This window comes from Anolis carolinensis, chromosome 2 (genome assembly GCF_035594765.1).
Source record: "Anolis carolinensis isolate JA03-04 chromosome 2, rAnoCar3.1.pri, whole genome shotgun sequence".
NCBI classification, from domain to species: domain Eukaryota; kingdom Metazoa; phylum Chordata; class Lepidosauria; order Squamata; family Dactyloidae; genus Anolis; species Anolis carolinensis.
Window position 1 is genome coordinate 188,095,808 of NC_085842.1, and position 17,680 is coordinate 188,113,487.

At 41.7% G+C, this 17,680-nt stretch overlaps 1 protein-coding gene across 1 annotated transcript in view; it reads left to right on the plus strand.

Moving 5' to 3' along the window:
• Positions 1-17,680, plus strand: part of s1pr2 (sphingosine-1-phosphate receptor 2) — a 101,179-nt gene that overhangs the window by 49,996 nt on the left and 33,503 nt on the right. The window contains exon 2 of the mRNA XM_062971326.1: positions 17,512-17,616. The gene's annotated coding sequence lies outside the window, so the exon portion shown is untranslated. The remainder of the gene's footprint in view (positions 1-17,511; positions 17,617-17,680) is intronic.

The window sequence follows — 17,680 nt, forward strand, 5'->3', positions numbered from 1 at the left end:
TACTTCTGTGTGTTCAGTTTCAGAGCTTGGAAATGTTAATGGATTTGGATTACAACTCTTAAGAATCTATAGCAGTTGGGGGATTATGCAAGTTTTAGTCCAAAACCCAACATGTTTAGGTTTCTGCATATTGGTGACTCCTAGACCTAAGTGACCTTCATGCAAGCTTCTCTTCGCCAGACAGTCTTAATCTGAAAGAAGCAAGGCTCTTGAGAATTATTTTGCCTTGCTCTAGGCCTCCTCTTGTGCTTTGTATGGACATGTGGCTCTTTGCCAGTCTTGGAGAAGGGAGCAAGTGCGCTGTCTCATCAAACTCTTAAGCCAGGGCCACCTTGCTCTTGCTTGTTTTGTTTATTTAAAGTGGTTAAAATAGCAGGGCAGACACTGCTGAGCATTGGGTCCAAGAGGTCTAAATTAAGACATTTGGAGTGCTTATTGAAAATGGGGCACTTTGAACTGTCCAAAACTGGGAAAGATTCCAGTTCTAAATACAGCCCTAAATCAGATTTCCATCTCTTCTGTGCTTCCTGTGATTATCAGCCTGCCCACCCATAAATGCAGTTTCCATATTATACATAGTCTGTCCAGCACTGTCGGGTTGGGTGAGTCCCATAAATACAGAGTTATTGAATGCTAATATATAACCCCTTTTAAGCATGTTGGGGTTATGTTCAAAATCCTTCATGTATATCTCAGTAATCAGAAACATATTTGCATTCTATCCTTAAAAAAAAGAAAAGAAAAGCTGGAAAAGCTGGATTCTGCAACCTCTCTTAATTTATTCAAGCTGGGGAAATTTGCATGATTCTGGTGTTGTTATTAGTTAGAAGGGGGACCAAGAGCTTTGCAGCCATCCCTCTGGCTGCTCAGTTTTCAGCAGGCATTGCCCAAACTGAGCCTATCTTCACAGTCGTCAGAGCCTGCTCCTTTTTTTAATTAAAAAAAGTGAAAGCTGAGATCCTTGAGAAGCTGGATTTTGTGTGCAGTACAACCTTCCACACCTTTTCTGCTTTCCCACAAAATTTCAGGATATACAGCATAGAATATACTGACATCCCACTATGCTGAGCCACTCTCCTCAAACCCCTCCAGTAGGTTGAGTTAGTCATGGGGGTTCTGTGTGCCAAGTTTGGTCCAGGTCCATCATTGGTGGAGGTCACAGTTTCTCTGTTTGTGGGTGAACTACAACTCCCAGAAAGGAAGGTCAGATCCCTCCAAATCATTCCAGTAATCAAATTTTGGCATATCAGGTATATGTGCCAAGTTTGTTCCAGGCCCATCAGTGTTTGGGTTCACAGTGCTCTCTGATTGGAGATGAACTACAACTTCCCCAAATTAAGTTGAATTTTCCCCAAAGACCTCCAGTATTTTTTGCTGGTCATGGGGGTTCTGTGTGCCAGTTTTGGCCCAATTCCATCTTTGGTGGAGTTCAGAGTGCTCAATTGATTGCAGGTGGAACTATACATCTCAGTACTTACAATTCCAAAATGTCCAGGCCACCTCAAAACCCACCAGTATTCAAATTTGGGAATATCGGGTATGCATGCCAATTTTGGTCCAGATCTATTATTTATTTATGTATTTATTTATTTACAGCATTTCTACCCCGCCATTCTCACCTGAGAGGACTCAAGGCGGCTTACAAAATCTGGCAAAATTCAATGCCAATAACAGAATTCAGTAAAATAAAACATAACACGTTTAAAACAGTTGAGCATAATTAATAAAAACAGTATACAAAGCTTAAAACATATAAAGTGCATAAATCCATTTGTCTTAAAACCTTGCGCATAAACCTTAGTTCGGACCTTATCAAGTCGTAGAAGTTATTTACCTCATAAAGAGGGTGATTAGAGCTTAATGGCTCATCCATTCCCAACATTTTCATTTCTGGCCTTGAAGGCGGTGCTCATCTTCTAGCTCTAGGGGAGGTACTCTTCTCCATTTTCAAGCCGAGGAGTTTGCGTTTTCACCTGGTCATGTGACCAGCATGACTGCTTGGAGTGTCTTTATGCCTTTCCCGCTGAAGCGGTACCTATTTATCTAATGACATTTGCATGTTTTTAAAGTACTAGGCTGGCAAGAGCTAGGGCTAACAGCGGAAGCTCACCCCAGCCTGTGGATTCAAACTGCCAAGTTTAGCAGCACAAGGGTTTAACCCATTGCACCACTGCGCCCCCCTAACGAACTTTAAGCTATACTACGAAGCTACAACTCTAGTTTGGACCAAAGAATTGATAACTCTAGTTAATAAAAGACTACTGACATTAGATGGACATGATTTAAGATATATATGGCATCGATATTCAATAAGACATTAATTAACTAATTTTAAGAGCCACTTGCTAAGAAATACACTATACAGAGTATGGAAAAAATACACCCAAGATTTATGAATTACAGAAATATTGGACATGGCAGAGATGGACAAATTAACGAGGTTTATACAATTGCCAGATCCTTCCAGATTTGAAGAAGAATTATAGCTCTTTACCGACTATTTAAAAGAAGAAGAAAAATGAAAATATTGGTCTTTTTAAAGATGTAATAGAAAGTTAGTAGTGCAGAGATGTAGGAATAACAACAACAACAAAAAAACAGAGAAGTTAGTGACGAGAATAATAGGATCCCTAACGATATCCAAGCGATCCTGGAAAGTTAATCTACGTTAAACAAAGATAAGTTTTATGACAAAAAGAAACAGGTTTTCTATTTATGAATAAGACAGCAGAGACAGAGTAAGAAGCGTTAGTTAGGGCTTTCCTTTTTGTATTTTCCAACTTTTCTGTTTCCTTTGTTTCAAAACACTATACACCCGCTTTCCTATCCTTCTGTTTTAGATTAGAAAAGAAGTTTCCCAATTTTTTAACATCATAGAAACTTTTTTGTATTAGAAAACAATGGAAGAAGACGAAGATGCAAGATGTTAAAAGTGCCCTTGTTCTATATCCACTCTTATAACCTTCCCCATTCCTCATATAGTAAAGGCAAGGCCGGTCCAACGTTAAAGCGAATGAAGCCGCGGCTTCGGGCGCACGTGGAAGGGGGCGCTGTTGAGGCCTAATTCTAGTGCACTGTGCCGCGCGGGGGATAGAAACCCAGCACCAATGTGCACGCACAGAACAATCGCCCAAAAGCGCCCTCCCTCTTCTCCCTCTTTTCCCTCCCTCCTTCCTCTTTTACCTGCTCTCCCTTTCTGCCTTGCAGCCAGGCTTTGAGGCTGCGGAGGGGGCAGGGCTGGGGCCTAAGGGCACGGAGGGCACGCCCCTTCCAGGAGACCACGCCCCCTGCTTCCGAAGGAGTGCCTTGGAAGTGCCCTTTGGCCCCGCCCCCTCCTTAGCCTGCGCTTGGCCCAATCAAGATGGCGGCTCATGGGCTATCTGGCAATGTTCCAGAAAGATTCTCTCCTGACGTTTTGCCTGCATCTATGGCAGGCACTCTCAGTGGTTGTGAGGTCTGTTGGAAACAAAGCAAGTGGGGTTTATATATCTGTGGAATGTTCAGGGTGGGGAAAAGAACTCTTGTCTGAGGCACGTGTGAATGTTGCAAATGGCCACCGTTATTAGCATTAAATAGCCTTGCAGATTCAAAGCCTGGTTGCTTTTTGCCTGTGGTAATCCTTTGTTGGGATGTGTTAGCTTGCCCTGATTGAGGATCCCCTGGTGCCCTCCCTCTTTATCCCTCCCTCCCTCCCTCCTTCTTCTTCCTCCTCTCCTTTTCCCTCCCATCCTTCACTCTTTCTTTCTTTCTTTCTTTCTTTCTTTCTTTCTTTCTTTCTTTCCTTCCTCCTTCCTTCCTTCCTTCCTTCCTCATCTCCTTTCTACTGCATGGACATTCATTGGCAGTTTTCCCAGTCTCTCTGGTGAGTTTATAGCTATGTTCCAGAAGCATTCTCTTCTGACGTTTCGCCTACATCTATGGCAGGCACTCTCAGTGGTTGTGAGGTCTGTTGGAAACAAAGCAAGTGGGGTTTATATATTTGTGGAATGTTCAGGGTGGGGAAAAGAATTCTTGTCTGAGGCACGTGTGAATGTTGCAAATGGCCACCGTTATTAGCATTAAATAGCCTTGCAGCTTCAAAGCCTGGCTGCTTTTTGCCTGGGGTAATCCTTTGTTGGGATGTGTTAGCTTGCCCTGATTGAGGATCCCCTGGCGCCCTCCCTCTTCATCCCTCCCTCCCTCCATCCTTCTTCTTCCTCCTCTCCTTTTCCCTCCCATCCTTCACTCTTTCTTTCTTTCTTTCTTTCTTTCCTCCTTCCTTCCTTCCTTCCTTCCTTCCTTCCTTCCTTCCTTCCTTCCTAATCTCCTTTCTACTGCATGGACATTCATTGGCAGTTTTCCCAGTCTCTCTGGTGAGTTTATAGCTATGTTCCATATGCATTCTCTTCTGACGTTTCGCCTGCATCTATGGCAGGCACTCTCAGTGGTTGTGAGGTCTGTTGGAAACAAAGCAAGTGGGTTTATATATTTGTGGAATGTTCAGGGTGGGGAAAAGAACTCTTGTCTGAGGCACGTGTGAATGTTGCAAATGGCCACCGTTATTAGCATTAAATAGCCTTGCAGCTTCAAAGCCTGGCTGCTTTTTGCCTGGGGTAATCCTTTGTTGGGATGTTTTAGCTTGCCCTGATTGAGGATCCCCTGGCGCCCTCCCTCTTCATCCCTCCCTCCCTCCATCCTTCTTCTTCCCCCTCTCCTTTTCCCTCCCATCCTTCACTCTTTCCTTCTTTCTTTCTTTCTTTCTTCCTTCCTTCCTTCCTCATCTCCTTTCTACTGCATGGACATTCATTGGCAGTTTTCCCAGTCTCTCTGGTGAGTTTATAGCTATGTTCCAGAAGCATTCTCTTCTGACGTTTCGCCTGCATCTATGGCAGGCACTCTCGGTGGTTGGGAGGTCTGTTGGAAACAAACAAGTGGGGTTTATATATTTGTGGAATGTTCAGGGTGGGGAAAAGTACTCTTGTCTGAGGCACATGTGAATGTTGCAAATGGCCACCATTATTAGCATTAAATAGCCTTGCAGCTTCAAAGCCTGGCTGCTTTTTGCCTGGGGTAATCCTTTGTTGGGAGGTGTTAGCTTGCCATGATTGAGGATCCCCCTCTTCTTCCTCCTTCCCTCTCTCCCTCCTTCTTCTCTCAGTGGTTGTGAGGTCTCTTGGAAACTAGGCAAACGGGGTTTATATACAGTAGAGTCTCACTTATCCAACATAAACGGGCCGGCAGAACGTTGGATAAGCAAATATGTTGGATAATAAGAAGATATTAAGAAGAACCCTATTAAACATCAAATTAGGTTATGATTTTACAAATTAAGCACCAAAACATCATGTTATACAACAAATTTGACAGAAAAAGTAGTTCAATGCGCAGTAATGTTATGTTGTAATTATTGTATTTACTAATTTAGCACCAGCATATCACGATATATTGAAAACATTGACTAGAAAAACATTGACTACTAAAAGGCACATTGCGTTGGATAATCCAGAACGTTGGATAAGTGAATGTTGGATAAGTGAGACTCTACTGTATCTGTGGAATGTTCAGTGTTGGAAAAAGAACTGTTGTCTGAGGTACCTTGATTAGCATTAAATAGTCTTGCAGCTTCAAAGCCTGGCTGCTTTCTGCCTGGGGTAATCTTTTGTTGGGCGGTGTTAGCTGGCCCTGATTGTTTTCTTTGTTTTCTGAGTGGTGTTCTTTATTTACTGTCCTGATTTTAGAGTTTTTAAAATACTGACGTTTCGCCCACATCTACTAAGTTTGTCCCCACTTCAAGTAAATCACCCCAGCTTTGCCATCAGAGTTGTCAGAGGTTGAAAAGAATGTCTGCTCATCATTCTCATGCTCAGCAGAGGATAAGCACCATAGTTATCATGCTGAGTATATTCTCTAAAATGCCAAACCCTAGTTACTGTAGCCCTATTGAAGCTTCTATTAGAGTAAGAAGGCCAAAATTACCATATTACATCAATCTCAGCCACACCTTTTTTGCCTAAATGACTATTCCAAAAGTGAGGTGCACATTACATTTGTGTAATACAGTAATGACAAATGGGTTGCTGTGAGCTTTTTGGGCTGTATGGCCATGTTCCAGAAGCATTCTCTCCTGACATTTCATCTGCATCTATGGCAGGCATCCTTAGAGGTTGGAAACTAATTAAGTGGGGTTTATATATCTGCAGAATGTCCAGGATGGGAGAAAGAAAGAACTCTTGTCTGTTGGAGGCAGGTATAAATGTTTCAGTTGCTTGGCTGCTTCCTGCCTGGGGGAATCCTTTGTTGGGATGATTTATTAATATTATTATTATTAGGCCTTGCTCTAGGGAGGGTTCTTCTGCCGTGGCTCCCTACCTATCTATCTACCTTGCCACATATTTTCCACATTGTGTGTATGTGTATGTATATATAAGATACATACATACACACACACACACACACACACAAACACATATGCAGGGACCATATGTGCCGTGTGTGTGTTCTATTCACCTCTACCTTCTACCTTTTATTTTTCAGTGATTGGTTTGTGGGGGGGGGGGGGGGCAAAATTACTGCTTGCTTACACTTGAAAATTTCCTAGGGCGGGCCTGAGTAAAGGTAAAGGTTTTCCCCTGGCATTGTCTAGTTCAGTGATGGCCAACCTATGACACGCGTGTCAGCACTGACACGCCTAGCCATTTTTGCTGACACGCTGCCGCATGCAGATTGATTGGATGACTATGTCTTTTGTGGACAAATTTAGTGTGATTTGGTCCAGTGGTTTTGTTGTTTACTCCATGGGAATTATGCACATTACATTTATATATTATATCATTCAATTATTATTCTATTATTATTGTAGTATATTATCATATTATTACCATTATATTATTATTATATTATTTATTATTCATGACTACATTGAAACTAGAATAGAGAGAAATAAGCGTGGAAACTGCAAGAGGTACCATAGATTGTTGTACATAGAAATAATGGTAGTAAATAGTTTTTGATTTATTAAATACAGTTATTTATTACAATTATACATTTTTGTTATTTAAACTATACATATTGCGAAATTATTATTTTTTCTCGAAGTGACACACCACCCAAGTCATGCTAGGTTTTTTGGTGAATTTTGACACACCAAGCGTTTCCGAATCTGGGGGTTGGTCTCATCTCCATTTCTAAGCCGGTGTTGTCCGTAGACACCTCTTAGGTCATGTGGCTGGCATAACTGCATGGAGTGCCGTTACCTTCCCACAGAAGCAGTAGCTATTGATCTACTCACATTTGCATGTTTTCGAACAGCTAGGTTGGCAGAAGCTGAGGCTATTAGCGGGGAACTCACTCCACTTCCCGGATTCGAACTGCCAATTTTTCTGTCAGCAAGTTCAGCAGCTCAGCGGTTTAACCTACTGCACCATCAGGGGCTCCTCATTCCTCATATATTTTGCAATAAAAAATATATGGGGAAAAAGCCGACAATGACTCCCATGAGAGAACAAATAAAAAACCGATTCATTTATTGATCTGAAGGTCTTTCTTCCAGGCTATTTCACTTCTGTGTAGACATAAGTGGGCAAGGAGACATCTCAAGCATTATGCATCTCTTCTTTCTTCTGAAACTGGAGTGTGCAAGGGGCAGAAGCTGTCGGTGGATGTTTTCCAAAGTGTCAGCGATGTTGCTGATACAACGTGTGTAGGCAGAAGGCCCTGCGAGGGCAGGGTTGCGTTCTCTCAGGGTGTGGATGCAGATAAGCCAAGAAGCTGTTGGCAGGATGAAGTAAGGGGCAGGATAGAAGGAGATAGCTGGAAATATGAATGGAATGGAACTGAGGAAGATTCAGATTATCACCCCAATAGGAAGTGTCTTCTAGTTCTAGTGTCTTCAATGCTAATTAGGGTGATTAACTGAAACATTAATGCTGGCTTCCCAGTAACAAAGGACTCTTGCCACACCCTGGACTTTCCACAGATATATATTCTTTCCTTTCCTTGCCTAGTTTATCCATACCTCACAACCTCTGAGGATGCCTGCCATAGATGTGGGCGAAACGTCAGGAGAGAATACTTCTGGAACATGGCCACACAGCCCGAAAGTCATACAACCACCCTGTCTTCTAATTGTTCTCATGCGAAAGGTCAGAAGTGCCCGGAGACTTTGCATGTCTTAAAAAAGAAGTCAGCTACATTAAACTCAAGTTTGTCAATACAGGTGTAGGGGTTATGGTGCCTGCTGTTAACCTTGCCTGCTATTCCTAAGTACATACAGTTACAATAAGATCACATACAGTAGAATTGCCTTCCTGCCCAAATCATGTTTTATTGCATTATTTACTGCAAACACACTGCTGCAACCCAACACTGGAAGTGCTCTTCTGCATCATATAATTAAGAGCCCTTAAGTGACCAAGCTAGCAAAGGACGGCAAACTGGGCATTTTATCCCATCTGTCCTGCAATTTTCCAATTGTTGATGTGGCACAATGACTACTTAATTGAAATAGGTAGCTAAAATTGTAGAAAAGTACACTTTATGTATGAAAACTTATGAGTTATAATTAATACGTTTATTGGGATTTATTTTTCTTCTATATATTGTGATTTGTCTTTTTGATTTAATTGTTTTGATTTAACGCTTTTTGGACTGATGCACAAAGAATCTGCGAACCTCATCTCCTCCAAGGTGAACTAAACCACCTAAACTGGGCTCTACAGGCCAATGGATACTCCACCACAGACATCAGAAGAGCTGCAAGGCCAAGAACAAGCCATGAGAGTCAAGACAAAGATCCACCCAGAGGAAAGGTGTTCTTACCATACATCAAGGGAACCACTGACCGCATAGGCAAACTGATGAAGAAGCACAACCTACAAACTATCTACAGACCCACAAAGAAAATCCAACAAATGCTACGGTCAGCGACAAGAGGGATCCTCTCTCCTCTGCAGGAGTCTACCATGCAGCTGTGGACAAGTATACCACCAAACGCAGCGCCCAAACAAGAGTCAAAGAACATGAAAGGCACTGCAGACTAATTCAACCAGAGAAATCAGCCATAGCAGAGCATTTGATGAACCAGCCTGGACACAGTATATTATTTGAGAACACAGAAATGCTGGACCATTCCAACAACTATCATGTCAGACTACACAGAGAAGCCATTGAAATCCACAAGCAACAGAAAGGAAGAAACCATGAAAATGAACAAAATCTGGCTACCAGTATTACAAAACTCTAAAATCAAAACAGTAGATGGGAACCAACACTCTGAGGGCTAATGACTGAACAAAGGATGCCCCCAGGCAAGAGACAAAAACATTTCCAATGCTAATTAGGGTGATTAACTGAAACATTAATGCTGGCTTCCCAGAACTCTTGCCACACCCTGGACTCTACAGATATATATTCTTTCCTTTCCTTACTTAGTTTATCCATACCTCACAACCTCTGAGGGTGCCTGCCATAGATGTGGGCGAAACGTCAGGAGATAATACTTCTGGAACATGGCCACACAGCCCGAAAGACATACAACAATCCTGATATTATGTACATTGTTTCCTCTTGTTGTAAGTTGTTCTGAGTCCCCTTGAGGGGAGGGGGTGGGATATAAATAAAGCATTATTGTTGTTGATAAAACTTCAACAGACCAAAGTTGGTAAAATTACTCTTAAATGCTTAAAATCTAGTCTCTTGGGCCAAAATTATGTGATGCCAATATCTTCAGGGATCCTGCCGACGAAGACAGCAGTGCCATTCAGAATGTGTTTCCTCTGTCCTGTAACTGCTGCCAAAATCATAATCAGGGTCCTGATATGATGTGTGCTTTCTCTGCCACTGGTTCTACAGCAACCGCTAGAAGCAAGGCAGGATATATTGTAATGACAACAGAGAATGGACCGCCATCTTTTTGACAGCGGAGGGGGCGAAACTTGCATATACAGTAGAGTCTCACTTATCCAACATTCTGGATTATCCAACACATTTTTGTAGTCAATGTTTTCAATACATCATGATATTTTGGTGCTAAATTCGTAAATACAGTAATTACTACATAGCATTACTGCGTATTGAACTACTTTTTCTGTCAAATTTGTTGTATAGCATGATGTTTTGGTGCTTAATTTGTAAAATCATAACCTAATTTGATGTTTAATAGGCTTTTCCTTAATCCCTTCTTATTATCCAACATATTCGCTTATCTGTAACGCTCCTAGGCAGCGCGAACACTGAGAACCAACACAGAGGCCAATAAACAATTTAATATCTTTATTAAAGCAATAAAAGTTTCAAACAGAAACAAGCAGAATAGATAGTCAAGCAGTTGACCTTTTAGGAAAGATCAAAGTTAGTCCAAAAAATGAAAGTCTTATGCCCAATATTAGAGTCCAAAATCCAATAACCGAAACACACTCAAACTTACTGGAAGTTTGAGTGGGGAAAGAAGCAAAGTTCCTCAGGAAAATACTTGAAGTAATAGTCCAGAGCAAGGTTTCAAGGCAAGGCTAGGGCTGTTAATGATGGATCTGAAACGCAGTCCAAACTTGACAAGGGACGGGATGCAGTGCCCGGTCTACTTGAGAGTAAGCGCGCCAGCAGGCCGCTTGGAAGCTCAGGATCAAGAGACGATGTATTCTTCCATCAGAAATTCAGTTGACACTGCAACATAGATTCTCTGCGCAGAACTTTTATTGAAGTCCAAGAGCTCCCCCAAGCAGGTGCTTGACTCCCCAAATCTTCCCAAGAGAAACGAGCTGCTAACAACGAGGCGCCAGATGCCTGCCTCCCCAATTCTTCCCAAGAGAACTGGCTTAGCCACAATCGCCTCGCTCTGCTAATCTCACACTTCTCCTTAAACTTTGTCTTTGAGAGCGATCTGTTTTGAAAGTAGCCCTTCTATCAAACTCCAAACTCTCCAGAGATCCGGGAAGAGCCGGCAACATCTCAAGGGCATTCCTAATTGTCTCTGGCACGGCAATGTCAACAGGAGACATCTGGACATCTTACTGCGGTGGGAAAAAACCCAAATCCTCTTCAGTTTGATCAGCAACGGCTGCGGGATCAGGGACCAAAGGTGCCTGAGACATCACATTATCCAACATTCTGCCAGCCCGTTTATGTTGGATAAGTGAGACTCTACTGTATACAAGTCTCCAACTGTCCTTATTTGGCAGGGACAAAAATCGCCCTCTGTCATCCCATTTCTCAGATGTTTTTAAAATGTCCCAGTCTTTCCTGCTTCCTCCCATCTTAATCCTCAGTTTACTTCCGTTATTGCAAACAGAATTTGAAGTGCAGAAGTAGTTTGCACTCAGTTAACACAGCAGTGGGGAGAGGAGGTGGAGGAATCTTCCCCTTGCATGTCAACCAGGCAAAAGCAATCTGCTGCACCCTCTCCTAGCTCATGTATTCTTCCTTCTAGTGGCCGCCCACTGATGTTGTTTGGCTACTCGGATCCCAGCTTTTCTCCATGGCCTGGCAGCAGCTAAAATCAATGCTTTTGTTCCATTAAGTGTGGTGGAAAAGCCACTGCTCTTATGTAGCCCTCCACCTCCCATTCATTTCAGTGGGTTTGGCCATTTTTGCAGTGAATTGCACCCTGCGGTGGAAAAAAATTGGCATCTGGTAATACATAATGTTATTTTCACAGGAGCCATGTTTCTAGGGAGTGTCACTGAAATTAAGTCTGGCTTTTCCCATATATTAACATAACGTAGTTTTCTAACTGTATTTATACGTTTTGCAAAAAGTGTTGAGAGGAACAAGCAATCACTGAAAGCACCTCCGGTTATGAGCCCTCTTCCCCATCCCAGCTTGTATTCTGGGATATACGTGGGCTCACACACACTTGGCTCCCCAATTGTGCTGAGATCAGCAAGTGATAAGTGTCTTCTGTTGCTTTAAACTTACCATGTCCTGGTTTGGTTCAGCCTCAATTATGATGCTATTTAAAAAAGGCCCGAGGAATTGGCTGTTTACTTGAACTATCTGCTTAATAAAAGAGTTCTGCTGACAACGTATTAAATCAGGAAGTTTGGAGAGAGAGTGCTCTGCTTTCTGCTGCTGCACACAAGGCACTGGGCAGGATTGGACCAGTATCCTCTTGAAAATGTATATCTAAGAAAAGATTTCTACTTGGTGAGGTCTCTTATATCAAAGGAATTAATGTTTTGAGTATTGCTTTGACAACTCAAAACTAACAGGTTATATGGTTGACAAACTTGTTTTGTCTGATACAGCCCTTTGGAGATTGATGGCCAGTTACACTTTTTGCATCATCTCACTACCTCACAGCTATGTGTGTTCGTATGTGCCTTCAAGTGGCATATTGACTTAGGGCAACTCCATTGATTTTATAGGCAAGAAATACTCAGATGTAGTTTTGCCAATTCCGCCCTTTGGACTATAGTCAGTGATTTCTCATCCAAGTAGTAACCAGGTCTGACCCTGCTGAGTTTCCAAGATAGCCAGGATCTGGTGCTTCTAGACCAGGGATCCTCAAACTTTTTAAACAGAGGGCCAGTTCACGGTCCCTTGGACTATTGGGGGAAGGCAGACTATACTTTGTTGTTCTTGTTCTTGTTGTTGGGTGCCTTCACATCATTTCAGACTTAGGGCAATCCTAAGGCAACCCTGTCACAAAGTTTTCTTGTCAAGATTTATTCAAAGGGGATTTTGAATAAAATTGTCTTCTTCTTAGGCTGAGAGAGTGTGACTTATCTTAAGTCAACCAGTAGATTCAGAACCAAAGTCCGAGGTTCAAACAGTACATCAGTGAGCAGTACACCACTGAAAACACAGAAATCAGTTTGCAAATTCTCAAGCCACTTCTGACTCAGTCCTACTCAAACAGTGCTGGTCCACAGACAAATTTCCAGAAAAGAAACAGTAGTAGCCAATGCGTAGAAATACATTATTGCTATATCAGTCAAAATTGCTGATCATTCATACTAGATGGCATTAGTAGCATTGCTCAAAAGTTTTCTCAGAATTTATACTTCCATATATATCTTTATATTTTCCCAGCCTCATCAAGAAAGACATACAAAACCTCTTTTTCTTCCTTCTCCCTTCTTTTGCTTGCTTCCAGTTTTGCATACCTTCCCCAAAGCTAGCTCAAGACTTTCTGCTGTTTTATGGTTTCACCCCAACCCAGTTCAAGGTCCAGAAGAGCTTAATGGTCAAGTTATTTTGACACAAGACAGGGACACTCACAATCTGCTGCCTGAAGCAGTCACCTTACTTTCTCTTCTTTCTAAACAACTAATTCCTCTGTGTTCTGCCAGTGCAGGGAATTGTTTCTGGTAGCACTGCCCCATCTCAAAAACTGGCACAACCAAGAGGCAGGTTAGTCAAGCAAGGAGATATTGCTGGAGCCATTGAGATCCAACTAAAAGTGGACAGAGGCTTGATAGTGTATCCTCATCCAGAGTATGAGAAAAGCTGATGTTGACAAAGGGTGCAATTTAAACAAGCAAGCCAGTCTAATATTGGCACAGAAGGTAGAGTAGTGCTGGAACAAAACTGGCATTTACTAGAAGAAGTTTGCTTTCCCTGCATGTACTTCCCTGCACCATCCCACAACATAATGATCATATGAATAACAAAATGAAAATAAATTGTTTAGCAGTAGTGGGCTGCACCGAAAAATCATGAACAGTGAGTTCTTGTTCTTATTGTTGTTGTTTTATTTATACCCCACTTATTTCTCAGGATTGAGAGCTAAAGCACCTCACATAAAACGCAACATCAGAGAGATATGGGGGAGTTTCCTCCTTTTAGGACACTTATGCCTCTTTTCGATCAATGAGGGCTATGCATGACATCCGGAAGTAGTTTAACTCATGTGATGAGCTCAGTGCCTCTCCATGCTTGAAAAGAGACTGAAGTGTCCTATGTGATAAATTTCTCAATATGATAAAGTGGATGACCTGCCATATAGTCTGACTTCCATACATAGTATGTTAAATGGTTTTAGAAAGTTAAATAAAGGCAAAGAACAAATGTATTGTAATGGTTTCAATACTGGACTTGCATTCCACAAGCCCGGTGTTGAAATCCCTGGAAACCCACAAGATGAATTCAAGCATGTCATTCTCTTTAAGCCCATGAAGAAGGTTAATAAATTTTGTCAAGTAAATGCTACGAGAGGGATGCCTTCAGATATCCATCAGTCGGAAATGGCTTGAATGCATACAGCAACAGGTAGAAGAATCTGAATAGTGCAAAATATAATAATTTTCTAACCAATATAAAATTTTTGGAGTTTGTGGAACAGAAGAGCACTGGGGGCAGAAGATTTTGAGTTTAAAAGTCTGAGAGATATCAGATCTGAATACTGAGATACAGATCTCACTGGAACACTCAGAAGCCATCAATAGCATCAGTATTCCTGGAAAGAATTCCACAGTTCCATGTTATGAAGTACACCCTGTTTCTATTTTTACTAAAATCCATTGATTTATAGTAAGGGTAGGCTAGTTATGTGAGGTCAGTAGCTGCTTATCTCATTGGGCAAATGCTCAAGGAGTGTGGTCTAAGGGGCAAGAGGACATAACTTAGTGTATTTTTAAGTTTTAAAAGCCATAAATAGATTTAAAAATAAGACAACCTTTTAGCTATACTGTGCTAATTTTATTCTTACTTTATTTATTTTTAGTCCTGCTTCTCTCCCGATATAGGAACTCAAGGCGGCTAACAGCAAACATGACACAATACATCTTAAAAACAAAACAAGTACACATCAATACGAAGCATGAAAATGAAAAATACAATAAAATACAATTAAAATAGCATTTAAAAATGACACAGCCCCCCAAAATCCCACTCACACCATCTCCAGAAGCATGCCTCTCATCATTCCCTCATTGGCAATTACTCATGCCCGAATAGGATGGCCTGCGAAATGTAGGGTCTTGGTGGTGGGTCCGTAGGTGACTGTGGGGACCTATTCTTAACCCACATGTTCTTCTACAGTGAGGACATCAGTTTCCAGATGGAAGACGGTCCTGGTCAGGGTTGGCCTTTCTCTTGACGCATTTCTCCCTTTCATCCTCCATTCATGCCTCTTCAAATTCCACAACACTGTTGGTCACAGCTGACCTCCGGCTATTAAGGGCCAGGGCTTCCCAGTTCTCAATGTCTATGCCATAGTTTTTAAGGTTGTCTTTAAGCCCATATTTAAATCTCTTTTCCTGTCCACCAACCTTCCATTTCCCGTTCTTCAGTTGAGAATAGACAGCTTTGGGAGACAGTGATCAGGCATTTGGACAACGTGGCCAGTCCAGTGGAGTTGATGGCAGAGGATCATAGCTTCAGTGCTAGTCGTCTTTGATTCTTCCAGCACGCTGACATTAGTCTGCTTGTCTTTCCAAGAGATTTGCAGGGTTTTTCGTGGGCAACGCTGATGGAATCGTTCCAGGAGTTGAGTGTGATGTCTGTAGATGGTCCACATTTCGCAGGCTTGGGAGGACAATAGCTTTATAAACAAGCACCATGGTATCCCTATGGATGTCCCAATCCTCAATCACTCTCTGCTTCATCTGTGAGAACACTGCACTCACAGAGCTCAGGCGGTGTTGTATTTCAGTGTCAATGTTAACTTTTGTGAAGAGGTGGTTGCCAAGGTAGAGGAAATTGTCAACATTTTCTAACATTACACAATTAAGCTGTATTTCTGGCATCGCAGAGGGATTGGTGCCTGTTGAAAGAGCACTTTGGTTTTCTCTACGTTCAGTGAGAGGCCAAGCTTTTTGTATTCTTCTGCAGAGGCTTTAGATTGGCTTGTAAACCTACTTCTGAATGAGCACAGACCACATTATCATCAGCATATTGAAGTTGTATAACAGACATTGTTGTGACCTTGGTTTTAGCTTTGTCTATTGAGGTTAAATAGCTTGCTATCTGTCCAATATTATTTCCAGCTTCCTATCAACAAGGGGCAGTGTCATCATCATTCCCTAAATGCCTGATGACCGAGGTATGTTTTCACCTGTCTGTGAAAGGCAAGCGTGGACAGGGCTCTCCTGGTCTCTCTTGAGGGGGTTCCAGAGTCTGGGAGCACCACCGAAAAGGTTATCTCCCTGGTTCCCACCAAATGTGCTTGAGTGGGTCGTTGGACAGAGAGAAGGCCCTCTCCAGATGACAGTGGAACTCTAAAAGGTTCATAGAAAAAGCTAGGGTCCTCCAGATCATCTGACTCCAAGCCAGGTATCTTAACTTAATAGCATCACTCCATATTTTCCTAGTTCATTTACGCATTCATTCAATATATACTATGCCTTTCTTCCACCAGAGGACCCAAAGTGACATACAGTAATTTAACGTAGCAGTTAGGTAAATATTACATTATTAAAAACTAATTAAGCAACAATACATTTGTGGGTTTGACTTTTGTGAATTTGATTAGTCACAGATACAATATTCTCTCAAGTAATTTCTGGGTCTTTTAGTGTGACTTCTGATTAACTTCCAGAAGAAGGTGATAATAGAGTTGGGCTGCAGAACATAGATATTCTGAGAAAGGCGTTCTCTCGAGAAGGAAAAAAAACAATTTTTGTTGTTTTTCACTTTTGCAAGACTTCTGTGCCTCAGCCCCAACAAATGTGACTGACCATACTATTAAAACCAGATAATTAAAAACAGATCACAATATGTTTACTGCCAAAATGGGTATTTTTCTTTGAATTCAAGCAGTTGCTTGAATTAGGAGCAGTTAGATCTGATCCTAATGTGTATCAGATTTAGAACTGCTCATCAGTGCACACAGTTTGAAAGGCTGTTGGTCTGTTTGGGATTTTATGCATCGGGCTTGCATTGCTGTTGTCAAACCTCATCTGCTTTGTGAATTTGTAAAATCTCATTTGGCTCATCTTGGTTGTTGAAGTGGCAGATCTTTGAGAGTTGATGTCACAGCTCATCCAAGGCTTCATTCAAGGCGCACACACACGCACACAATGAAAATGAAAAGGTGGATGAAGATTGTTTAAAACTCTTTAGGGCAGTGGTTCTCAACCTGTGGGTCCCCAGATTTTTTGGCCTTCAACTCCCAGAAATCCTAACAGCTGGTGAACTGGCTGGGATTTTTGGGAGTTGTAAGCCAAAATACCTGGGGACCTACAGGTTGAAACCACTCTTTAAAAGCTACCACAAGATCATGTTGGCTAGAAGATCCTGGAAGCTGTAGACCAAATAAATAAACAAACAAATAATATTTCCAAATTCTAAGCAAATTCATATTTAGAGGCTGCTACCTTATAATAGAGTCATTCTGTAATGTAGAAATAGAATTATTGCTCACAGAAATTCTTTATATGCTTCATCAGTAGGAATGCTCTCAAATTCTCAGAATATGCAGACTTATTCTTGGCATGTTTTTCTACATTGTTCATTTAAAGGTATACCTTGCCTTTCCACCATCAACCACCAAGGTAGTTAGCAGAAATAAAGAAGTATACTGTAATTTACAACATAGAACAAAAATCAGAGGATGCCCACTCACCTTGCTTTATTCTTGTTTGTTTGTTTCCTCAGAAGAAGAACATAATGCTGACAGCTGTTAAAGAATTCAGCCCAAGACATGAACAAAGGACATAGCAAGTCTTTCCTGCAACTTTCTGAGAACATTTGCCTTCTCAGGTAACTTGAGGGCTAAACAGTGGGTGAGGCGGGGGAGGAGGACTTTCCTAATAATACTTGGTGA